General features: G+C 37.3%; 1 long non-coding RNA gene across 7 annotated transcripts in view; it reads left to right on the top strand.

Annotated features, from left to right (window-relative positions):
- The first annotated feature begins 6,280 nt into the window (after positions 1–6,280).
- Positions 6,281–22,483, top strand: part of LOC147833057 (uncharacterized) — a 48,689-nt gene continuing 32,486 nt past the window's right edge. For 3 of the 7 annotated variants that reach the window (XR_015513281.1, XR_015513278.1, XR_015513276.1), the window contains exons 1-2: positions 6,281–6,348; positions 6,427–6,568. This is a non-coding gene — a long non-coding RNA (uncharacterized LOC147833057). Of the gene's footprint in view, positions 6,349–6,426; positions 6,569–12,109; positions 13,052–15,144; positions 15,361–18,563; positions 20,798–22,483 lie in introns of those variants that run through there. The other 4 variants (XR_015513282.1, XR_015513279.1, XR_015513280.1 and 1 more) reach the window with 3 other exon arrangements.

The raw sequence follows: 22,483 nt of genomic DNA, 5'->3' as shown, positions 1-22,483 counted from the left end.
ATTTCAGTTACAGAATAATTAAGTTGAAACTTTAAAACCCTAGAAACGTTATGGTAAATAAACACTCATGCACATTTATAATAAAGAAATAACTCATTTGAAAAAAGTTTTACACACACACACACACACACAATATACGTTCATTCAATTAAATTTTCTTTTCGGTTTACTCCCTTTATTAATCTGGGGTCGCCACAGCGAAATGAACCGCCAACTTATCCAGCATATGTTTTCCAACTGCAACCCTTCACTGGGAAACATCCATACACACTCATTCACATACATACACTATGGACAATTTAGCTTACCCAATTTAACTGAACCACATGTCTTTGGACTGTGGGGGAAACTGGAGCACCCAGAGGAAACCCACACGAACACAGGGAGCACATGCAAACTCCACACAGAAACGCCAAATGACCCAGCTGGAGCTCGAACCAGCGACCTTCTTGCTGTGAGGCAATTGTGCTACACAATATACATGTTAAAAGTATTCTAAATGTTTATAATTATTAAAAGTCAATTTAATTAACGGATGCACTATGCTATGAATGATAATTATAGCATTATGTTTACAATACAAAAAAAGCTGTATTATGAAATATTTAGTTGATACATTTATTCATATTCCTTTGGCTTAATCCCTTTATTCATCAGGAGACGTCACAGCGGAATAAACCGCCAACTAATCCAGTACTGGGAAACATCCACACACACTCATTCACACACTACGGCCAATTTAGTTTGTTTACTTCACCTATAGCACATGTCTTTGGACTGTGGGGGAAACCAGAGCACCCGGAGACAGCGAACATGGAGAGAACATGCAAACTCCACACAGAAATACCAACTGACCCAGCCGGGGCTTGAACCAGCCATCTTCTTGCTGTGAGGCGACAGTACTACCTACTGCGCCACTGCGTCGCCTCGCCCTGAAATATTTAATTTAAATATTTATATTAGTTTTTTCCTTGAGCTTCTCAATGTTTCAGCTTTTTTTAAAAAAAAAAAAACATATTGAAATGTTTTTATTGCTGATAGAATTTTTTTTTTTCTAGTGTTCCCCCAAATATTCTCAGTTTTAGTTTATATAAGTGCACAGTTAAAGATAGGATCTGTTTTATAATCCCAATTGATCCAATAATAAACATAAAATGCTATCTTTTAATGTTAAGTTTTATTATATTTCCTTTACCTAAGCACCTCCACCTTATATGCTCCTTCTGTGGATGAACTCCATGATTTATGTAGTCTTGCCCTCTTTCCTTTCTCTGTGCAGCCCTTTGGATGCGATGTCGTGAAGTTATTGTAATTTAGTGTAGATTTGTCACTGTCATCCTCCAGGTTCCCTCTGTACCCCGAGACCCCACTGGGCCCCTCTTTCTCGCCAGGCTGTGCCACGTCATCTATAGGGGGCCCCATTAATAAGGGTTAAATCTGGCTAATTGTAATCCAATTAATAACAGACACAATGATCTAGCGTCCGTTTGTTATTCGAGGACCCAGCTGAAACACTTTTGAGGGTTCGCAACCCCCCTCTTCCCCACCCCAACACACTCAATATGCAAGGCTAGTTTTATTAAATCCATTGACTAGCGGCCAAACGGTGGGCTGCGATGCCAGTGGCTCTCTCTTCTCTTCAAAAGGGGACGACTTAATGGCAACCCTGGTGTCATTATCCTTCCCATATTTCTTCCAATTACCCCTGTAATCTCTCTCTTTCTTTACATTCCAATTTGGTACAGTAAATCACGAGAAGCGGACTTTTATTGTCAATGATGTATGCCGTAGTACTGAGTGAGAGAAAAATAGGAGAGTGAACCTATTTGTGTTTATGGCTTTAGAGGGAAAGAGATAAATGACCTGGCTTTTTTTATTTAGTTTTAATGAAGAAGGGATTGAGGGACTCCCTGTCCCGGTGGCATTAATGTGATTTTTTTTTTTCCTTCTCTCCTCTCCAAAGAAGCGCCTGCCTGTCCTCGCATTTGTTTGTGACCTAGTTGCGCTGGTCTCCGGAAAGGACATCCGGCTTTGTTCGCGTGAACATCCAGTGTCCTCGGTGCTCATAAACACACTAATGGGTTTTTCCGCGGCGGCAGCTGGACAGGGGTGGAGAAGAAGCGAGCACTTACAGTAAACGATCAGTGTCCCTCGATATTAAACGTCCCTCTGGCCACCAGGCTAAACGATGGCTCCATTTAGACCCTCCCCAAAGCAGCCTCCTACCCACTTAAAGCCTCCGCCTCCACCGTCTCCAGCTCTCCTACCAAACAATATTAGCCCAGCCACCTTATGCTCTCCACATGAGTCCCCTCAATCGTTCAGCGTTAATTGGATACTCAGTCCCCAATTAAGTTCTTGGCCCAAAAGGAGAGCATGAAAAAACAAGACAGGTTTAGCTCCCTTCTGTGGGACTTCATTAGACGGCTACTGCTGCAACATCCTCAGGGAGCGAGAGGACAGTGTCGTACGCACACATACATGCACTTGGTAAACACAATAGCCTGGTGACACGGCTCGAGTGGAGAGTGATGAGGCTGGAGAGAAGTTAATTACACACACTGTGTGTTTCTCATTCACATGAAATATTTGGAATTCATTTGCTAAAATCAATATGCATTCGATATACGTGTGGAAATGTAGAGCGTTCTAGGAATTGTTCATTGGAATATGGAAATTCGGTCATTTACTTCATTTCTTAACATGCTAAATCTCTGACTTTACTGTCTTTGGTGCAACACCATTGATTTTTTTTATTATTTGCTTTATGTTCAAAATAGTCCAATTAAAGAAGAAATGGGGTATTTTAAAGTTATAAAAATGATAGTGGTTTTCATGTGTTTTATGTTTTTACTCAGAAGACATTTTAAACATTTTGACCTTGATCACGCCTGCAATGAAATGAACACTAAACTTTTTTTGAAAATGAAATTTTGATGATGAAAATGTAAATTTTATGTCCCTTACATTTAAACAGTTGAGTTTTACCATTTTACCATCAGATTAGGCAAGGCAAGTTTAGCACATTTCATACACATTGGCAATTCAAAGTGCTTTACATAAACAGGAATAAAAGAGACAAGTATCAGAAAATAAAAGCAAATAATAAAAGTGATTAAAACAAATTAAAATGTGTAAAAACAGGTTATATCAGAATAAAAAAAGATAGACGTACTGTAATATAGTGATCTGTCGGACGTAGCGCAGTGCTTATTCAGTAAAGGCACAGCTAAACAGATGTGTTTTCAGTCTCGATTTGAATGTGCCTAATGTTGGAGCACTTCTGATCATTTCTGGAAGCTGATTCCAGCAGAGAGGGGTGTAGTAGCTTTAGGCGAATTCACCCTGCTTTGATTGACTGAGTAGTTTATATGTACCTTAATATCTGAGTGATCTGTTAGGATTGTATTCGGTGAGCATGTCTGTCTTGTATTGAGGTTCTAGGCCATTTAGTGATTTATAGACAAGCAATATTACTTTTAAATCTATTTTGAATGTAACTGGGAAGCCAGTTTGAAGACCTGAGGACAGGTGTAATGTGCTCTGATTGTCTGGTTCTGGTCAGAATCCTGGCCGCAGCATTCTGGATGAGCTGCAACTGTCTGACTGTTTTTTGGGAAGGCCAGTGAGGAGGCCATTACAGTAATCTACCCTGCTGCTGATAAAAGCATGAACAAGTTTCTTTAAGTCTTCACTGAAAACAAAGCATCTAATTCTAATGATAGTATGCTGATTTACTGACTGCTTTGACATCACTACTGAAACTCATATTTGAGTATTGACCTTATTTTTGTTGATTGACCCCTAGAGAACCTCATCTCTGTTCTCAAATGCAATGACTTCAGATTTCTCTTTGTTTAACTGAAGAAAGTTTTGGCACATACAACTGTTCATTTCATCAATGCATTGGCAGAGGGTGCCAATGAGGCTGAAGTCATTAGGCAGTGAGGCTGATCTGAGTGTTATATTTAATATTATTAAATATAACACAATATATGTACACAATACATTAGTGTTATATTGTGTTCAAATTAATTTTTTAGGTCACTATAGCTAGGAACTATAGTCTCATTCCGGCATTAAAATCAAAGAACTTTGTTGCTGTACTATGGCTGCAGCTGGTGCAATGATAGTACAACAGTGCTGTTACATAGTCACTTAACTGGGGACTATTTTCAACGATTTTCTTAATTATTACACCAGAATGAACCTAAAAAGGTGATCCAATAAGATTTGTTTTCACTAATAAGATCACAAATAGACAATGCTAAGTCAAGGTGTTCGCTTTTTATATTGTTCGAAACAATTGTCATTGATAATCTCAGGTTTAGTAAAAAAAAAAAAAACTTTATAATAAAGTAGAATGCTCCCTTAAAAGCCCCTCTATGCTGAATCTTTTTTTTATTATTATTTTGCGAAATGAACTGCAATTGGGCAGCATTGCAACTATAATGTTTGGACCTTTTTATGGTTGCATTTTGTGTCATCAAATACTGCGCAACAAGGTTCAATTTGTTTTAATTAATTTAAATCTTTACATGTGGCCCTTGTTTGGACTTCTTGGGCTTCTAAGATATTTTTGCATCATTTTTAAAGTTGTTTCATAGTAGTTACATGGAAAAGAGTTGCCAGTCAGAGTCAGTTTTTGTGGTCCACGGACAACATAGGCTGATTCTGAAAAATCCCCCTATATACATTTCTGGAGATCATGATTTATGAAAGTACGTATTGCTGTATTTTGTCATTAAAACTAACGCTATAGGGCGGTATGATGCCCTTCCTTTTTGCGTTAACAACTGCCTGATTACCTCCATATGGATGGCTTTCCCACTGTTAGCAGTTTATCTAGTTAGCTTGCCATATATGTTGGTGGACTTTAGATGCAAAGAGGATTTGACCATGATGATGGGGTTCATAGTGATAGTCCAGCAAAGAATGGTTCCAGAAAGCAGGTAAGAAAAAACATAAAAGTCAAAAATAAAATAAACAAGTAAATAACAGGGTGAGAACGTGGTAAAATCTGAAAATGTGGTAAAAATCAGGTGAGGGCTTTTCTTTTTCTGGATTGTATTTGAAAACTGTCCCTTGGATTTAGGGAAGTGGATGGATGGGTCAATCTGTGCTTTTGAAAATAGTATTGGTTGGGTTTAGGGAAGGCGGAGGGTGGGTCAGTCAATCGGTCTGTCAGTCATTTAGTCAGTCAGTCAGTTGACAGTGCCCTCTGGTGAATTTATGTGAGAAAAGCAGGCACAAATGGCACTCAAAAGAGAAATTGGATTTCTGAAATAGCGTACACAGCAGCCTCTAGTGGATACGTGAAAACAAAAACTGCCAAAAAAAAAAAAAAAAAAAACGCTGCAAAAAACAAAAAAAAAAACATACCTCCTGGGACGTATTTGGCACTCTCCAGGAATGTATATAGGGGTACGTTTTCAGAATGAGCCTGTGTTGTCCACAGACAAGGAATAAAAATAAAGGTCCTACAGGTTTGAACTAATATTATTGTAAACATTTCGGTTACATACCATTTCTCACTATTAAATACTGACTTATAACCTGTCAATTAATAAGATTATTGACTGTTTATTTGTACATGAAGAGATCAGATGCAAAAGCCTCTAGTTCCACCTGAAATGTCTTCTAAAATTGGCATTTTTCCTTATGCTCCTATAAGCCCAACGTCTTCGTCAATGGTTTGTTAATAATATGAATTGTTCTATGATATAAAGTATGACCATATAGTATATATCATAAGTAAATTATGAGAAGATTTTTCATTTTAGCTTGAATTAAAGTGCATTCAACGCATGTTGAATTTGCCCTGTGTGTATTGAAATGTGGCTTCAAACCGCTCTTTCTATTTTTACCACCCCTCCCCTTCAAGTCTTTCCATTAGAAATGAGGTTGTACACTTTACTCATAAACTCATCAGGGTCGAGGTTTGCACGTAACAATTTGTGACTCGTTTGTCTTTTCATTTTAGGAATAGTAGGACACAGACACTCCTGCAGAACAGCATGCTGTATACTGTAATGAAGCTGAGTTTTTTTTATGTTGCTGCCACACAGAATAAAAGACAGACTAATCACAAAGACCAGCCCACCCCCCAATCAGCTGCTATTTATTTTGACTGGAAGCTCCGGCTAAAAGTGAGCATGAGGCATTTCGGTCGAATCAGAGCTCACTGGGTTTTGATTTTGTGTTTGCGTGTCTATGGCAATGTTAAATTCCTCAGCAAATGTGGTACTTCATTTTAAGCTCTTATTTCATCTCTCTTTACAGGCAGTGAAACATCTATTAACAGAATGGCTGTTGTTCCCTGTGGTTGGCATGGAAATGGTTATCAGGGTAATGTTAAGTTTTAATGCATCCATAAATGTTCAATTGGATATGTTCTTGGCGGATGATGGGGCTGTTTTTCTACAGGGTGGTGATAGCATGTTGGTGTTGTCCTGAAGCTGCCTTGAGGGAAACTCCTCAGAGGGGAGCATGAGCCTGCTGAACTTCCCTCTCTTCTCTCCACGAGGAGCTGCGCTAATGCTTTAGAAGATGCGGCTCTGAAATATAGGTAGAGTTATGAGTGGGTGTATTTGCTCGCTTTTAATTTTAATGAAGTCAGTGTGCAGGAAGGCAAAGTGCGGGCAAAGGGAAATATTTTAATCATGTTATTCTACTAGTTTCTTGCTAGAATTGCTGTAAAACAAGTTGAACTCCTTTGACCGCATTTGATTGGTGACATGTTTTTGAATAACAAAACTATTTTGACAAACATATACATTTAGTTAATGCACTTGCAGTCTGTTGGCAAAATGGTATTGCACTATTTACAGCTATGGACAAAATTCTGTTTAACTGAGAGAAGATTTTTACAACACATTTCTAAACAATAACTCATCGCTAATAACAGATTTTTTTATCTTTGCCATGATGACAATAAATAATATTTTACTAGATATTTATCATGACACTTTTATACAGCTTAAAATGACATTTAAAGGCTTAACTAGGTTAATTAGGTTAACTAGGCAGGTCAGGGTAATTAGGCAAGTTATTGTATAGCGATGGTTTGTTCTGTAGACAGTCGAAAGAAATATAAATATTGCCTTAAGGGGTTAATTATTTTGACCTTAAAAATGGTTCATAAAAAAATGTAAAACTGCTTTAATTCTAGCCATAATAAAGCAAATAAGTCTTTCTCCAGAAGAAAAAAAATATTTTTTAGGAATACTGTAAAAAGGCTAATTTATACTTCTGCATCGGGCACATGCGTATGCTCCAGCGCAGCCTGCGCATGGTCGCAATGCCCTTGCCGTGGCCATCACCAACACTGACGCGCACCTCTCAAAAATTGTAACTACACATCACAACGACGTGTAGAGCAAGCTCTATGATTGGTCGGCTTAGTAGCGCTGATGAGTGTGGGTGGGAACGAGAGCCATGCCAACCCTTTGGAGCTAGCTCTAAAGTGACATTTGTGAAGTAGCAACGGTTTCTACTGTTCTGAACATCAGCTGCAGATGTGAATGAATGGCGGAAGAAAGTAGATCCTCATATAGAGGATTTTTCAGTCTTGACCATATTGCACTGCTACGAGCATGTGTGTGTGTGTGTGTGTGTGTGTGTGTGTGTGTGTGTGTGTGTGTGTGTGTGTGTGTGTGTGTGTGTGTGCGCGTGCGTGCGTGCGTGCGTGCGTGCGTATGTATATATATATATATATATATATATATATATATATATGTATATATCTGTACTTAAATATATATATATGTTACCATCACCACTTTTTAATGCTACAGCACAGCACAAGTGAATTTTGCCACTACTTTATTACAGTAAACTGTTTTTCAAAAGCCAAATAAATATTATATTTAATTAGCATTACATTTAAAAGTGCTAAGAGGTATTAATACATTTTTTTTTTCATTTACAAGTTAAGGCGCTTAAATTATTTTCTGTGATACGTGACATAACAACATAAATAAACTAAGCATAACACATCTAACTAGTCTTAATTCCTTGCATAAATTGTGCACAGACTTGTAATATATCATCCCCATCTCCAAACAATAACTGAAAAGACACTCTTTCCCTGTACTTATCCTGCTGAGAACAATCAAACACACCCTCTGTCTCTGTCTCTCTCTCAAACACACACACACACACACACACACACACACTGGCACACATATAGTAGATGAGTTAAGAAAGCTCAGCCTCTGGTCCCCAGGCTAGAATCAACAGCTCCTCTGGATGACACATATACGTGTGATCTCCCACCTATGTTAATCACCTCTTCACACAAATCACAGCGCAATCACATCCGTTCACAGCCACCCTCTCGCTTTCTGTGCAAATGCAGAATCGCTTCATCTCGCCAGAACCCACACGCGCCCAAAACATGCCCCTGTGCCCCCCAATAACTGGCATCGCATCAGACACCGTCCACTGCACCCTGGGTGTAAATCCATGCTGTTTTAAAAAAAGCGAGAGGGGCACGTTTTTGGCAAACAGGAGCACTATAAATTTGCATTCATAACTCCTAACCATGTGTTAGAAATCCTGGTGCTTTGGTTTGGACTGGGCTTCAATTAAAACAAGATCCTTCTGGCTTGTGGGACTCAGATCTTTGGTCAAACACATTAGCTGGCATATCTCTGCCAGGATGTCCAGAGGCTTGTCTTTAGGGCTGCCGACCGAGCTGTTAGAAGACTGTTCAGGACACTAAGGGGGGAGATGGACGTTATTGGCAAGCTCTGGCTAATAGTATTACATTGTGCAATCATCTTTTTTTATAGCCTCACAAACTCTTAAATAGTGTAATGGGTATTTTACACTTACTAGGTTATATTATTGGTAAATATATATTTTTTCAACCAATAATGAAAGCCATCTTTGTTTGTGCTACATAGTTGTTGACATAAGGTTTTGTTTAAAGTTCTTGTGTGTAAATTCAGTGATTGCAGTGGTAGCCGGATAGAAACACACTATTTACCAACATCGCATAAATGGTTAACTATATGCGACAAACAAAACATAATTTCATTTTTATTAATAGTTGTATAAAAATACTGAAAAAAATACTTTTATGCTATTCAGGAGCCAAACATACAGCTCTAAAATTGATCATGATTTCAAGACTAAAATAAGTAGATTTCTTATTTAAATAAGGAAAATGCGTCGATTAACCATTACTAATGGCATACATGTATTTTGCAGCCATTTTAGACCAGTCATTTTGTCTTCTCCGAGTATTTAGTACAGTTTTTCTGAGTCATTTAGATTAATATTTACTTTTTTTGTGTGCACTGTGAACTGTGAAACCAGGTGGAAAGCAGTCTTTAATAAAACAGTAATGCAAAACCGCATACGAGCTTTAGAAAGGGAAAGCAAAAGTTAAATTCGGGACATTTTAGGAGATTTAGAAACCTGGCCCCGGATAAATTTGTCACGTTCCAAAAATGTGCGTCTCTGTGTCTGAGAGAAGATTTCCACTACTTAATCGGTCGCGGATACAAAAAAAAGTGTAAAAGGATAATAATAATAGTAAAATAGTGTGTCACTAAATGTACTAGGCGGCTATCAATGAAAGCTGATAGCCGTGCAATATTCCGATATTCTGCAATATACAATATTACTCCGCCCACATAGAGTGGCAGCAGATCAATAAACTTACCACAGTTTGACAAAAATTTCAGCTGTTGGACAACATTATGTACTTTTAAGGCTTTATTAGTCGACAATGTTGTTGTTTAGATTGCAATATGCAGCCTATGTATGAGAAGAGTACTTATTTTAAACATTTATAATTTCGTAAATTTAATGCATCAGTGGTCATCATCAGCCTGTCACACTGAGCAGGGCAAAGACGGTTGCGGCACAAGATGGCGACAAAGAATGCATAATAAGTCCTTAGGGGAGAAAAACTTAAGGGAGACATACAAAACATTGTCTTTTTGTATTTCAAACTACAGCTGATCAAATCATTTAAAAACAGGTAAATGACACTTTAAGTTGATCTCTCTTTTAAAATGTGAGCAAAATAACCTATTTTGTCATCACTTTAGATAAAGAATCATAATATAAACAGACATGTTTTTAAGCAATGGTTTCTGCTGTTCTGACAGTTCTGAATGAATGGTGGAAGAAAGTAGTTCCTTGTACAAAAGGATTTTTGAGACTCTCCTTGTTTGATTTTCTTTTAATATACATGATTATGCTGTTGAACTGTTGTATAAATGCAGTATCACATGAGTAGTAGTGCAATATGGCTGTATATTGTCACTGGTGGTGGAACACTAAGGCACTCAACGCATGGCCATATCGCACTGCTACTCATGTGATATTGCTCGTATACAATTCTGTCATTTAATTTAATAATATATATTTTTTGTTGATTTTTATTTTTGTCTTGATTTTTTTTTTCAGTTCTTGGTTTTGTTTTTATTTTAGATTTAGCTTTTCTTTCATGTTTTTTTGTTTAGGTGTTTATTGCATTGCATGATTTTGACTTTGATTTAGCTTTATTTTGCGTGTGTGTGTGTGTGTGTGTGTGGGGGGGGGGTGGGTGTGGGTGTGTGTGTGCATTTATATATTTGTTTATTTTTATGTTTTTATACTTTTTAAATGTTTTTTACTTTTATAGATCTTGTATGTTTTTATACTTTGTTTTGTATTGACTTGCTTTAGCTTCTTTTATTTAATTTTTATTTTATTGTGTTGAATTGATTTGCTTTGTCTTACTTTTGTTTTATTTTTTTCAGTCCTAGGTTTTGCTTTTATTTTAGATTTTGCTTTTATTTTCTATTTATGTTAAATTATTATTAATGTTACTTATTCATTAATTTGTTTGAGTATTAATTTATTTGTTTGAGTATTTATTTATTTGCGTATTAATTTATTTATTTGTTTGATTATTTATTTATTTATTTATTTATTTGTTTGAGTATTTATTTGTTTTGTTTATTTATTTATTTGTTTGAGTATTTATTTAATTTATTTTTTGTTTGAGTATTTATTTGTTTGTTTGTTTATTTATTTATTTGCATTTTGACTATGATTTCTCTTTCTTTTTTTAAATTTGATTTATATATTTATTTAATTTATATTTTACACACACACACACACACACACACACACACACACACACACACACACACACACACACACACACACACACACACACACACACACACGCACGCACGCACACACACACATATATTTATATATATATATATATATATATATATATATATATATATATATATATATATATATATATATATATATATATATATATATATAGGGTTTCACGGTGGTAGTGGGTAGGTTGGGTCAGTTGGCATTTCTGTGTGGAGTTTGCATGTTCTCCTTGTGTTGGCGTGGGTTTCCTCCGGGTGCTCCGGTTTCCCTCACAGTCCAAAGACATGCGGTACAGGTGAATTGAATAAGCTAATTTGGCCTAAGAGTATGAGTGTGAATGCAAGAGTGTATGGGTGTTTCCTATTGTTGTGTTGTGGCTGTAAGGGCATCTATTGCGTAAAACATATGCTGGATAAGTTGGCAGTTCAGTCCGCTGTGGCTACCCCTGATGAATAAAGGAACTATGCCAAAAAGAAAATGAATATTTTTCTGTTTTGCATCGTTTCTAGCAGAAGAAAGAAAGCCATATGTGAAACCACATAGGAGGGTCGCTAAGCAATAACATTATCAAACAATGACATAATCTTGAATTGTGTGTGAACTGTCCCTTTATATCAGTGCATATTTCTCCAAATGGCTGCTTTCTCTCTAATATTTCATTACAGGCCAGCATAAAACGTGTTCTTCAGTAATCAGTTCTTGTACCCTCTCATATAACACAACAGTTATCACCTCATTTTCAGCTCTAATGCAGTTGTTGTTTTTGGATGCTGCTGTAATCACCAGCTTGCCATGTCCTTGCTTGACCAGATCATGGCATGTTCAACACTTCACCATCTGTTGTCTTTTCTTTTTCCTCGGCGCCTAATTGCATGCATGCTATACTCATCGTGGACATAAACTCTGCTTGTTGTTGTTGTTGTTGTTTTTGGTCGTTGTGCTAATGGTGTGTTTGTGTGCGTGTGTTTAGAGGAAGATGAGCCCTGTTGGTTTGTCCAAAATGTCCTTGGAGATCAGATCCGTGCATCCTTGCTGTAATGAAGCTCCACGGAGGGCGATTGAAGGGAAAAAAGGCCGTGCTCCTCTGGGTCGCCTTGCTTCTAATTGGGTCTTAGTGGTCTCTTAATGTCGGAGGTTGCATGACCTCCTGTGGCCACTTTGTAGTCAATAAACTGGCATTGTTCGTGAGCAGGGGTGTAAAACGTACTTAAACATTATACTCAAGTTAAAGTACAGATGCTGAGCAAAAGTTTTACATCAATTATACATGCACATTTTTAAAGTGCAGTTTTATATTGTACTTAGGTTTTAAAAACTAAAAGAATAAAAAAAGGAGGAAATATTCATCACATTGAATCATTCACCAATACAGAGATAAATTATAGAATTTGTCAGAAAAAAACGAGCAGTTTTGGTTAAAGGGTTTGATTAATCCAAAAAAAAAAATATATATAAAAAAATTTTAAATGCAAAAGAACAACAATCAATATGCAACAGAGTGGAAGGCAAACAATACAGCCCTATATTTTAGTAAATAATGTGCAACATATTAACTCCTTTTATCCAAGGATGATTTACAACAGATTAAACAGAATGTTTTCATTTAATGCTGAGAAACTGGTCAGTATTTTTACTTTTTTTTTATTTGGTGAGAATTGGCATCAGTAGTGTATTAAAGCAAAAGTTATGTTTCTTTTTCCCTTATATACAGTACATGCACGTTGTGAATTCAGGGAGCTTTTAATAGTTTTTTTCTCCATGGTTTTAAAGTTGCATGTTAAACACACGCGTTGATTGTATACTCACTTTTATAATTGTTGTTTTTTTGTCTGAATTTCCTTTACATTTTTGCTTTTTGTTTACATTTTTTGTCTTTTTTTGTATTGACTTGCTTTAGCTTTTTTCAATTTAATTTATTTAAATATTTATTATTTTTGTGTTGATTTTGAGATGTTTTGTCTTATCTTTTGTTTTATATTTTCAGTTCTTTGTTTTATCTTTATTTTATATTTTTCTCTTTTTTTCCTTTTTTTTGCTTGTTTGAATAGTTGTTTAATAATTTATTGCATTGTGGTATTTGGCTTTGATTTAGCTGTCTTTTGTTTTGATTTTATTCATATATTTAATGTTTTGTATTTTTATGTTTTGCATTGTATATAATAATTTGTCAGATAAACAAGCAAAGTTTTTAAGTGTTTTTAACCCAAAAAAATCAATAGCAAAGGTCAAAAAAATATTTTAAATGCAAAAGAACAACAATTAATTTGCAATAGAGTGGAAGGCAAACAATACAGCCCTTTCTGTCAGTACATCTTGTGTGCGATATATAATTATAATACCTTTTATCTGATGCTAATAAGATAACTAATCATGATTTATAAATAATTTAAAGTTGAAATTAGAACTATTAAACCCCCATTTTATTTTATTTTTTAAATATTTTAACAGAGCAAAGAAGTTTTCACAGCATGTCTGATAATAATTTTTCTTCTAAAGAAAGTCTTATTTGTTTGATATCGGCTAGAATAAAAGCAGTTATAAAATTTTTAAAAAATATTTTAAGGTCAAAATTATTAGCCCCTTTAAGCAATATTGATATTTTATTGATAGTCTATAGAACAAACCATCGATAAATATTAACTTCCCTAATTACCCTAACCTGCCTAGTTACAATAATTAATCTAGTTAAGCCTTTAAATATATAGAAGAGTCTTGAAAGATATCTAGTAAAATATTGTTTACTGTCATCCTGGCAAAGATAAAAAAAAAACACAAATAAGAAATGAGTTAATTAAACCATTATATTTATAAATGTGCTGAAAAAAATCTTGTCAGAAATTGGGGTAAAAAATAAATTAGGGGGAGGGGGTAATAATTATGAGGGTTTAATAATTCTGACTTCAACTGTAGTATAGAATGTTGCGATTTGATGCTGAGCAACAGTATTTAACGTTTTTATTTTTTAAAAATTTGCCAAGAGTTTCCTCATAGCGTATACTCATATACATACACATTGTGAATTCAGGGAGTTTTCAGTTGTGTTTTTCTCCATAGATTTATAATCAGTTGCATGTTAAACACACATTTTGATTGTGCATTCACCATTTTTGTGCATTTACTGTATTAAATGTGCATAAAATAGAAGTAAATAAATGAAGCTAGTGCTATTTTATTTATTTATTTTTTTTTAAATTATGAAGTGGTGACACAGTGGCTCAATGGTTAGCACTGTCACCTCACAGCAAGGCCGTCGCTGGTTTGAGTCCCGGCTGGGTCAGTTGCATTTCTGTGTTGAGTTTGCATGTTCTCCCCATGTTCGCATGGGTTTCCTCCGGGTGCTCAGGTTTCCCCCACATCCAAAGGCATGTGCTAAAGGTAAATTAAATAAACTGAATTGGCCGTAGTGTATGAGTGTGAATGTGAGCATGTATGGGTGTTTCCCACCAGTACTGGGTTGCAGCTGGAACAGCATATGCTGTGTAAAACATATGCTGGATAAGTTGTAGGTTCATTCCGCTGTGGCCACCCCTGATAAATAAAGAGACTAAGCCAATGAAAAAATAAAATGATGAAGAGTAAAAAGTAAATCATCTTATTCAGACTTGCACAGTAGTCAGTTGTGTAAAGTACAATGTGTAATTATGTAAAGTACAAATCCCCCAAAATATTTCTAAGGCTTTACAAAACAAAAGCAACTTTTGGATTTTTTATTTTTTGAAGGAAGTAGACCTTGATTATGTAGTCAAACTGTCCATCGTGCTGATTTCGCATGGATTTATAGAGTGCTTGTTGGAAAAACAGCCTTTTGAAGATTAAAACCTTCCTCTCCATCCTGCTCTCCATCACCTGTGAGGAACTGTTGCCTATTAATTTTCATAGCCGCTTTTTTCTGGAAATGATACTTTTGACAAGTGTCGAAACGCTTGTTTTCATATTTTTCTGAGGTAATTTATGGGGCATGGCAGGCCTTCCTTAAAGATAGATTTTGCTTTTCATGTGGATCAGGCCGGCTGCAGTGGTGAAGGGTGAGTGTTGGTGGAAGAGCTCTACTGGAGAGCAGCATCACAGCATCAAAGCCTCCGTCAGCTTAAAGCTACACATCAGTGGAGAAGATGGTTTTGTTTTGAAACAACAGACAGGAGCTGCCAGTGTGACTGCTGTGTTGGCTAATTGATACAAAAGTATCTGATGTTGACCTACAAAAAATTCACAACTGGGAAAGTTTTTTTTTTTTTCTCTACTGTAGGTATCTTATGGCAGGAAGGTATAATTCGTATGAAGGTAATGGGTTTTCCTTTTCGGATGCTTTTTCATTTAATTTATTTTGTATTTATGTTGGAGCGACATGGTGGCTCAGTGGTTAGCACTGTCACCTCAGAGCAAGAAGGTCGCTGGTTCGAGTCCCAACTGGGTCAGTTGTCAAATCTGTGTAGAGTTTGCATATTCTCCCCATGTTGGCATGGGTTTCCACTGGGTGCTCCAGTTTCCCCCACTGGCCAAAGACATGTAGTATAGATGACTTGGGTAAGCTAAATTGTCCATAGTGTATATGTTTGAATGAGTGTGTTTGTCTGGTTTCACCAGACATGGGTTGCATGGGTTATGGTATGGGCATCCAATACATAAAAGATATGCTGGATAAGTTTGCAGTTCATTCTGCTTTAGCGAAGTCCAGATTAATAAAGGGACTTAGACGAAAAGAAAATTAATAATATAATATAATATACACTTACTGGCCACTTTATTAGGTATTTACTGGTACTGGGTTGATTTCCTTTTTGCCTTCAGAACTGCCTTAATCCTTCGTGGCATAGATTCAACAAGGTACTGAACATATTCCTCAGAGATTTTGGTCCATATTGACATGATAGCATCACTCAGTTGCTGCAGATTTGTCGGCTGCACATCCATGATGCAAATCTCCCGTTCCTTTACATCCTAAAGGTGCTCTATTGGATTGAGCTCTGGTGACGTGGAGGCCATTTGAATACCGTGAACTAATTGTCATGCACTTTGGGGTTGATGCTGGCGTGGGTTTCCTCTGGGTGCTCCACTTTCCCCTACATTCACCCATAGGTGAATTGAATGAATTAAATTATCCGCGGTGTATGTATGTGTATGTGTGTGTATAAATGTTTCCCAGTGCTTGGTTGCAGCTGGAATGGCATCGCTGTGTAAAACATATGCTGGATAAGTTGGAGGTTTATTCCGCTGTGGCGAGTCCTAATAAATAAAGGGTCTAAGCCGAAGGAAAATGAATGAATGAATGTATTCATGTTAATTGTTTTCATTTGTAATTTTTTAGTACTTTATTTATTTCATCTTTATTTCTTTTGCCCCCTTTTTTTCCCTCTATTCCTTGATCACAACATTTCCAAACCTTAGTTTAGCTTTTTCTTGTACCCATTAAATGAACTTTAATATTATTAATGAAAACTGAATTAAATAGAATGTAAATCAATGAATGTTTCCTTGTTTTAAAACAAAATGTCACAATAGGGGTGAAAATATGTCTCAACTTCATTCAATATAACAGTTATACTCAAATAAAAAACAAATATGCAGACTTATTTTATCATAATATGCTCTTATTTTATTGACATATTTGAAGTATAAAGTTTTGGGTCACTCTTTACAATAAGGTTCATTAGTTATTGTTAAGTAATGCTTTTACTAACATGAACAAACATTGAACAATACATTTACTACAGTATTTATTCATGTTATTAAACGTTAGTTAATGAAAATACAGTTGTTCATTGTTAGTTCATGTTATTTCATGGTGCATTAACTAATGTTAACAAGCATGGACCTAAATGTTAATAATGCATTAGTAAATGTTTAATTATGATTAATAAATGCTAAACAAGTGTTGTTCATGATTAGATCATGTTAGTAAATGCATTAACTAATGAACCTTATTGTAATGTGTTACCAAGATTTGACAGTTGATTGCGCTGTTATTTAGAAAAAGAGTGTTTTAATATGTTTATTAATTAATGATTCCAGTTTCCCAAATATGCCAGTTTAGATTTTTGGTATTTAAACTGTTACACTGAATGACATTTTACTGGGTGTCTGTTTTAAATCACAATAAAAAAATGTGATATCAAAGTCACTTTAAGACAAGTCATTTCACTCGGCTGCATCTTTGAAACGCTTTTCAGGCAGTATGCTCAGGCATTCTGTCTGAATGGGAAAACATCAAATTCTCCAAAACTGTTTGCCAAGCTTTCGATTACATTACATATTTGGAAACACACATACAATTAATCAACAATGGTCTCATAAATTTTGTTTCTAAACGTTCAAACAAATTTTGCATTTTTTTTTTAAGGTTGCCCCAACTAATGCGCATGTGCCCTTGAAAGTAATGAAATAACGACACCAACCTCATTTATGGCTACACATTATCATCCTGTCGATAATGATCATCTGATCCAGAAATCTCCTCCAGAAATGACAGCAACTCTCTTTACAAGTTTGTGTTTGAGTAGTTGCTTTCATGTGACAGACATTCGACAGGACGGACGGTACCTTGCGTTCATTTTATACAGATTACATAACCAGAAAATCTTTGTTTTCAAGTGTAGTCAGTTCATTTAAAAGTAAAGATTTCAAACTTTATGTGGATAATTTTCTTATGTCTGTGAAGCAAGTATTCACCGAGATTCCAGTGCATTTGTTGACCACTAAACTGTCGAAAAAGCACACGTCTGATTCGAGCTTCCCCCCCGGAGAAAGGTCAGTCTATATCGATCGAAGATTTGCTCCTGTACTAGTAGGCAGGGCTTCATTCGCCATGTCGACTGTACCACTTTTCCCCATTCAAACCTTACGAGTGACATGTCTTGTGTATTCTAGAGTCTTCGGTGATACTCAGTATTTTTGGCATATGCCCATAATTATTAAAAGTAATATTATTTACAGTATTGTTTATTTAAGCAATTAAGGTCAAAGACCAGACCTGTCTCTTTTATGATTGATCAATATTTCATGGTGGAAGCAGATGCAGCATGTACTGTCAAGACGGATATATATATATAATTTTTAATTCTCTATCAACTGTTCATCTGTGCTGGCTTTGTTTTGATGTTTTAAAGATGGATGACCATCATCCTAATACCCGTAAAACTGCAATTTTCCTCTACTCTCTGAAGTGCTCCTATATGCTTTTGAAAATATAAAGAAAGTGTATACTTCAGAGCGAGCAGTCAAATAAATAAATAACTGAAATATTGTTGCCAGACTTGGACCCTGGATTCATCTTCATTCTGGGTTCAGATTTCACTTTTGGGACCAGCGCAGCAGATCAGATGACACCAAGTGAGCCAAGAAGAAGTGTGCCCTTGACTTGTGTTTGTGCCTTTTCTGTGTGTGTGTGTTTCTCTCCATCTCTCTCTTCCTCCGCTTATTGTGTGCAGGTTCTGCTTTGTGTGTACGTCCTGTCTGTCTCCGACTGGTTGGAAAGGTTGGAAGATTGCTGATTTCCCTGAAGAACAAACGGTACCTGCAGGCCCCATTAAAGCCATCTGTAGCGTGCGTCCATGTTTATCTGCTCCCGCGTCCTTTGGGAAGTCTTTCCCCCTCCCCGCTGCACCACCGGACTCCAGCTTCTTACGGAAGACCTATGGCACGTGTCCCCAAAGTGCCTGGCCCCGACGGCCCCCCGTAGGTTGGCACCACGTTGTGCCAACTCCCTTCCTCTGCCAGCAACCTTCAGGTCCATTACCGTTCGCTATCAGTGGGGACCAAGCTGGGGGAGCCGACAAAAGTGGCATTTCCAGAGCGCATCAACATACTATCCCTCAAGCGCTCCAGGCCTCGTAAAATTGGACTTATGGCTTGGTTGCCAGCATAAATAAGTCCCTTTGATAGTTAGGGGAAGAAGTTATGGCACTCTTGGGTACGCGTGAGGGACAGTGGCACTGTCATTTCATTCCTGCTACCCTGGCACCCTGGTGCCTCTGATCTTTCTGCCGATTCAGGGCACGCTCTCTTCATTACCGCCGGCCACCGGGGACTTGTTTTTTCTGCAAGATTAATGAGTGCCGCGGAAATTCTCCAGCGCATCTCGATAATTAAGTCTTTGTTTATCAAAAAACAAGTTATATTAGGAGCAGGAAATTCGCAGTAATTATTCATAATCCTAACAATTCAAGTGTAGCTACCTCATTTGCCTGTGTAATTCTGCTTTTTAATTTCTTGCATACATTTGCATATTAATTTTGCCCGTTGGCTGCTGCAGGCCTCTGACAGTAATTTTTTCTTCCCCCCCTTTCCGCGTGATGTTTTTCACAGGGTGAGGCTCAGTCGGGTGGCATTTCGGCTGGGTGTAATGATAAATTATGAATTTTTCTAATTTGCTGCATAATGAAGTAACCCCTTCCGATCCATTTCCTCTTCCTGCACTGCGGCTGTAGGCCCATCAGATGGTTGTCGGAGCGTGTTTCTTTATCTCTTTGAAATGGCCATGTGGTCATTAGAGACGGCGGTGCCATGCGGGTGTCAAAGGCTGTTTCTCCAGTCGGGGTGAGAGATCGTCAGTTCCCTGGCATCCGCTCCAACTACGCGCAATGCCTATCCTCATTTCCACTTCGCAAATGGTGTCAACTCCCATTTACATCCAGAAGAGTCGCAGGACCCGTGTCCAGTGCGAGTTGTGTACACTGTGTACGAGCGTTTGGGTGATGAACACATCTCAAAGACGCACTGACGTCCTTAAATTTTCCCGTACGCTCTTTAAAGCGTTTACTGTTACACAAAGTCGACTGGGGCTGTCAGAACAGAATGAATATTGATGATCTTAAGCATCATGAAAGCAGGATGTTATGCTTGAAATTCATCAGCCCACTTAAAGCACATCAAAGCCACATCGCACGCTGAGGCACTTTGGAACTTTTATGCCAAAGTTTTGGGCTTCTGCTATGTGTTTGACAGATAATCTTTCGAATACAGTCAGGGATGAGTGGACATGTTAAAAAAGCTTAAGCCAGCCCTTAAAGGAATAACTTACCTAAAAACCAAATCCTGCCCGTTTAATGTTTATGTTGTTTTAAGTCTTGGTCTCTCACTTTTTTTTCCTCAAAAGAAACTTCTCTTTTGACTGGACACAAGAAGGGCATCACTGTCGCTCAGTTGGTAGCATGAAAGCCTCACAGCAAAAAGGTCGCTGGTTCAAGTCCCAACTTGGTCAGTTGTCAATTCTGTGTGGAGTTTTCATGTTCTCCCCATGATGGCATGGGTTTTCTCCGGGTGCTCCGGTTTCCCCCACAAGTCCAAAGACATTTGGTATATGTGAATTGAGTATGCTAAATTGTCCGTAGTGCATGTTTGTAAATGAGTGTGTGTGGATGTTTCTCAGTGATGGGTTGCAGCTGGAAGGGCATCCGCTGCGTTAAGCATATGCTGGATGAGTTGGCAGTTCATACCACTATGTCCACCCTAGATTAATAAAGGGACTAAGCTGAAAAGAAAATGAATGAATGAATGAATGGACACAAGAAGTGCTATTTATTGGAAATCACAAAACTAAATGAAAATTGTACATATGAAAAATTAATGTTTCTCTCTATTTGAAGACTCCACAGAGCATACCCTGCACGTAGCTGACACTGTTGTGAGCGTTTATAATTTTGTGTTCTGTGTTGCTCTGCAATAACACCTCTGAAACACTATTAGGCAGCGGGGTTTCTAAACCTAGCCTAACACTATTCATAACCCTATAGCTCTTACCCACTGTGTCAAGATTCTTTGCCAGTGTTTTGGGTTTATGCCCGAAATGTGAGTGATACCACACAAGAAATACCTAAAACTTACAGTCATTCAAGAAAAACAATCATTGAGAATCAAGACTTGTTAAACACTCCTAACATGAGCCTCGATCCCCCAATGTCTCTCTGCTCCACCCACACTCGTCAACAGTTTGGGGGAAAGTTATTTTGTTGAAAACAAAAAGTTTTTGAAAGCAATGAATTACAATTGAGTTACTTCTTAAAACACTAACTAGTTGCAATATTTAGTTACTTTTTTATGGCAAGTAAAGTGTTATGTTACTTTTGAGTTACCTTGGTGTTCCTTTAGTTTTTACCTGGCTGAGGCTTGATCTTTTTCAAAACTTGCAGGTTTTTTTCTTCTTTTTTTTAAAATAGAGGAGCTCTGTAATTAACAACATACTGTACAGTGGTCCCTCGCTATTATGCGGTTCACCTTTCGTGGCCTCACAGTTTCATGGATTTTTTTGTGCAATTTGACAAATTCATTCATTTTCTTGTTGGCTTAGTCCCTTTATTAATCCGGGGTCGCCACAGCGAAATGAATCGCCAACTTATCCAGCAGGTTTTTACGCAGCAGATGCTCTTCCAGTCGCAACCCATCTCTGGGTAACATCTACACACACTCATACACTACCCAATTCACCTGTATCGCATGTCTTTGGACTGTGGGGGAAACCGGAGCACCCGGAGGAAATCCATGCAAACGCAGGGAGAACATGCAAACTCCCCACAGAAACGCCAACTGACCCAGCCGAGGCTCGAACCAGTGACCTTCTTACTGTAAGGGCAACAGCACTACTGCACCACTGCATCGCCAATTTGTCAAGTTAATTTATTTATTTATTCTTTTTACAATGCATTGTGTTCTGCGTCCTGATTGGCTTTAGGTCATTGTCAGTCAATCTCCCCTGTGTCTCCTGCCACACAGCGCCATGCATTTTAGAATTGTAAACATAGATTTATATCAGGGTATGCACACCGGCATCACAAGTTGGTTGCTGTCTGCAGTGCCCAGCAACGACTATACCGTTTGTTCATATTTTTGCCACATCACAGAGGACCACTTTAATAACTTCATTTTAAATAACATGTAAATGTGCACATCTGGTGTGTGTTACTTTAAACTGTCATGTGCGCGGCGCATCCAGTGCGCAACCCCCTTAAGAATGGACTCTGCTTTATGTTTGTGAATCAGTAACTGCAGGAAAAAGAAATTTACGCTGGGTGCCAACATTCTCTGCACAAAAGCTAAAAAGCTTTATGAACCTTTTGTTGACAGAATGTTTGCGCCTAACAACAGATTTGATCTTTGGCCTCATTCTATAATGCTGGACTTATTTTTTTTATGAAGGTTTGAACTTTGAGAGTGTTTAAACAAGAGAGACTCTCTGAGAAAAGTGTATAAAGTGTGTAGTGAGGGGTTTTACAGCCTTAAAACATCTATAATAATTGTAAAAAATAAAGCTGACTGCTTTGCGGATTTCGCCTATCGCAGGTTTTTTAGAACCTAACTCTGCAAATAACGAGGGACTAATATATAACCTTTATTATTTATTTATTTATTACTT

Source organism: Danio rerio, chromosome 17 (genome assembly GCF_052040795.2).
Source record: "Danio rerio strain M-AB ecotype USA chromosome 17, GRCz13ab, whole genome shotgun sequence".
Classification (NCBI taxonomy): Eukaryota; Metazoa; Chordata; class Actinopteri; order Cypriniformes; family Danionidae; genus Danio; species Danio rerio.
Note: the sequence above shows the minus strand (reverse complement) of the source record. Positions and strands in the feature narration are given on the sequence as shown.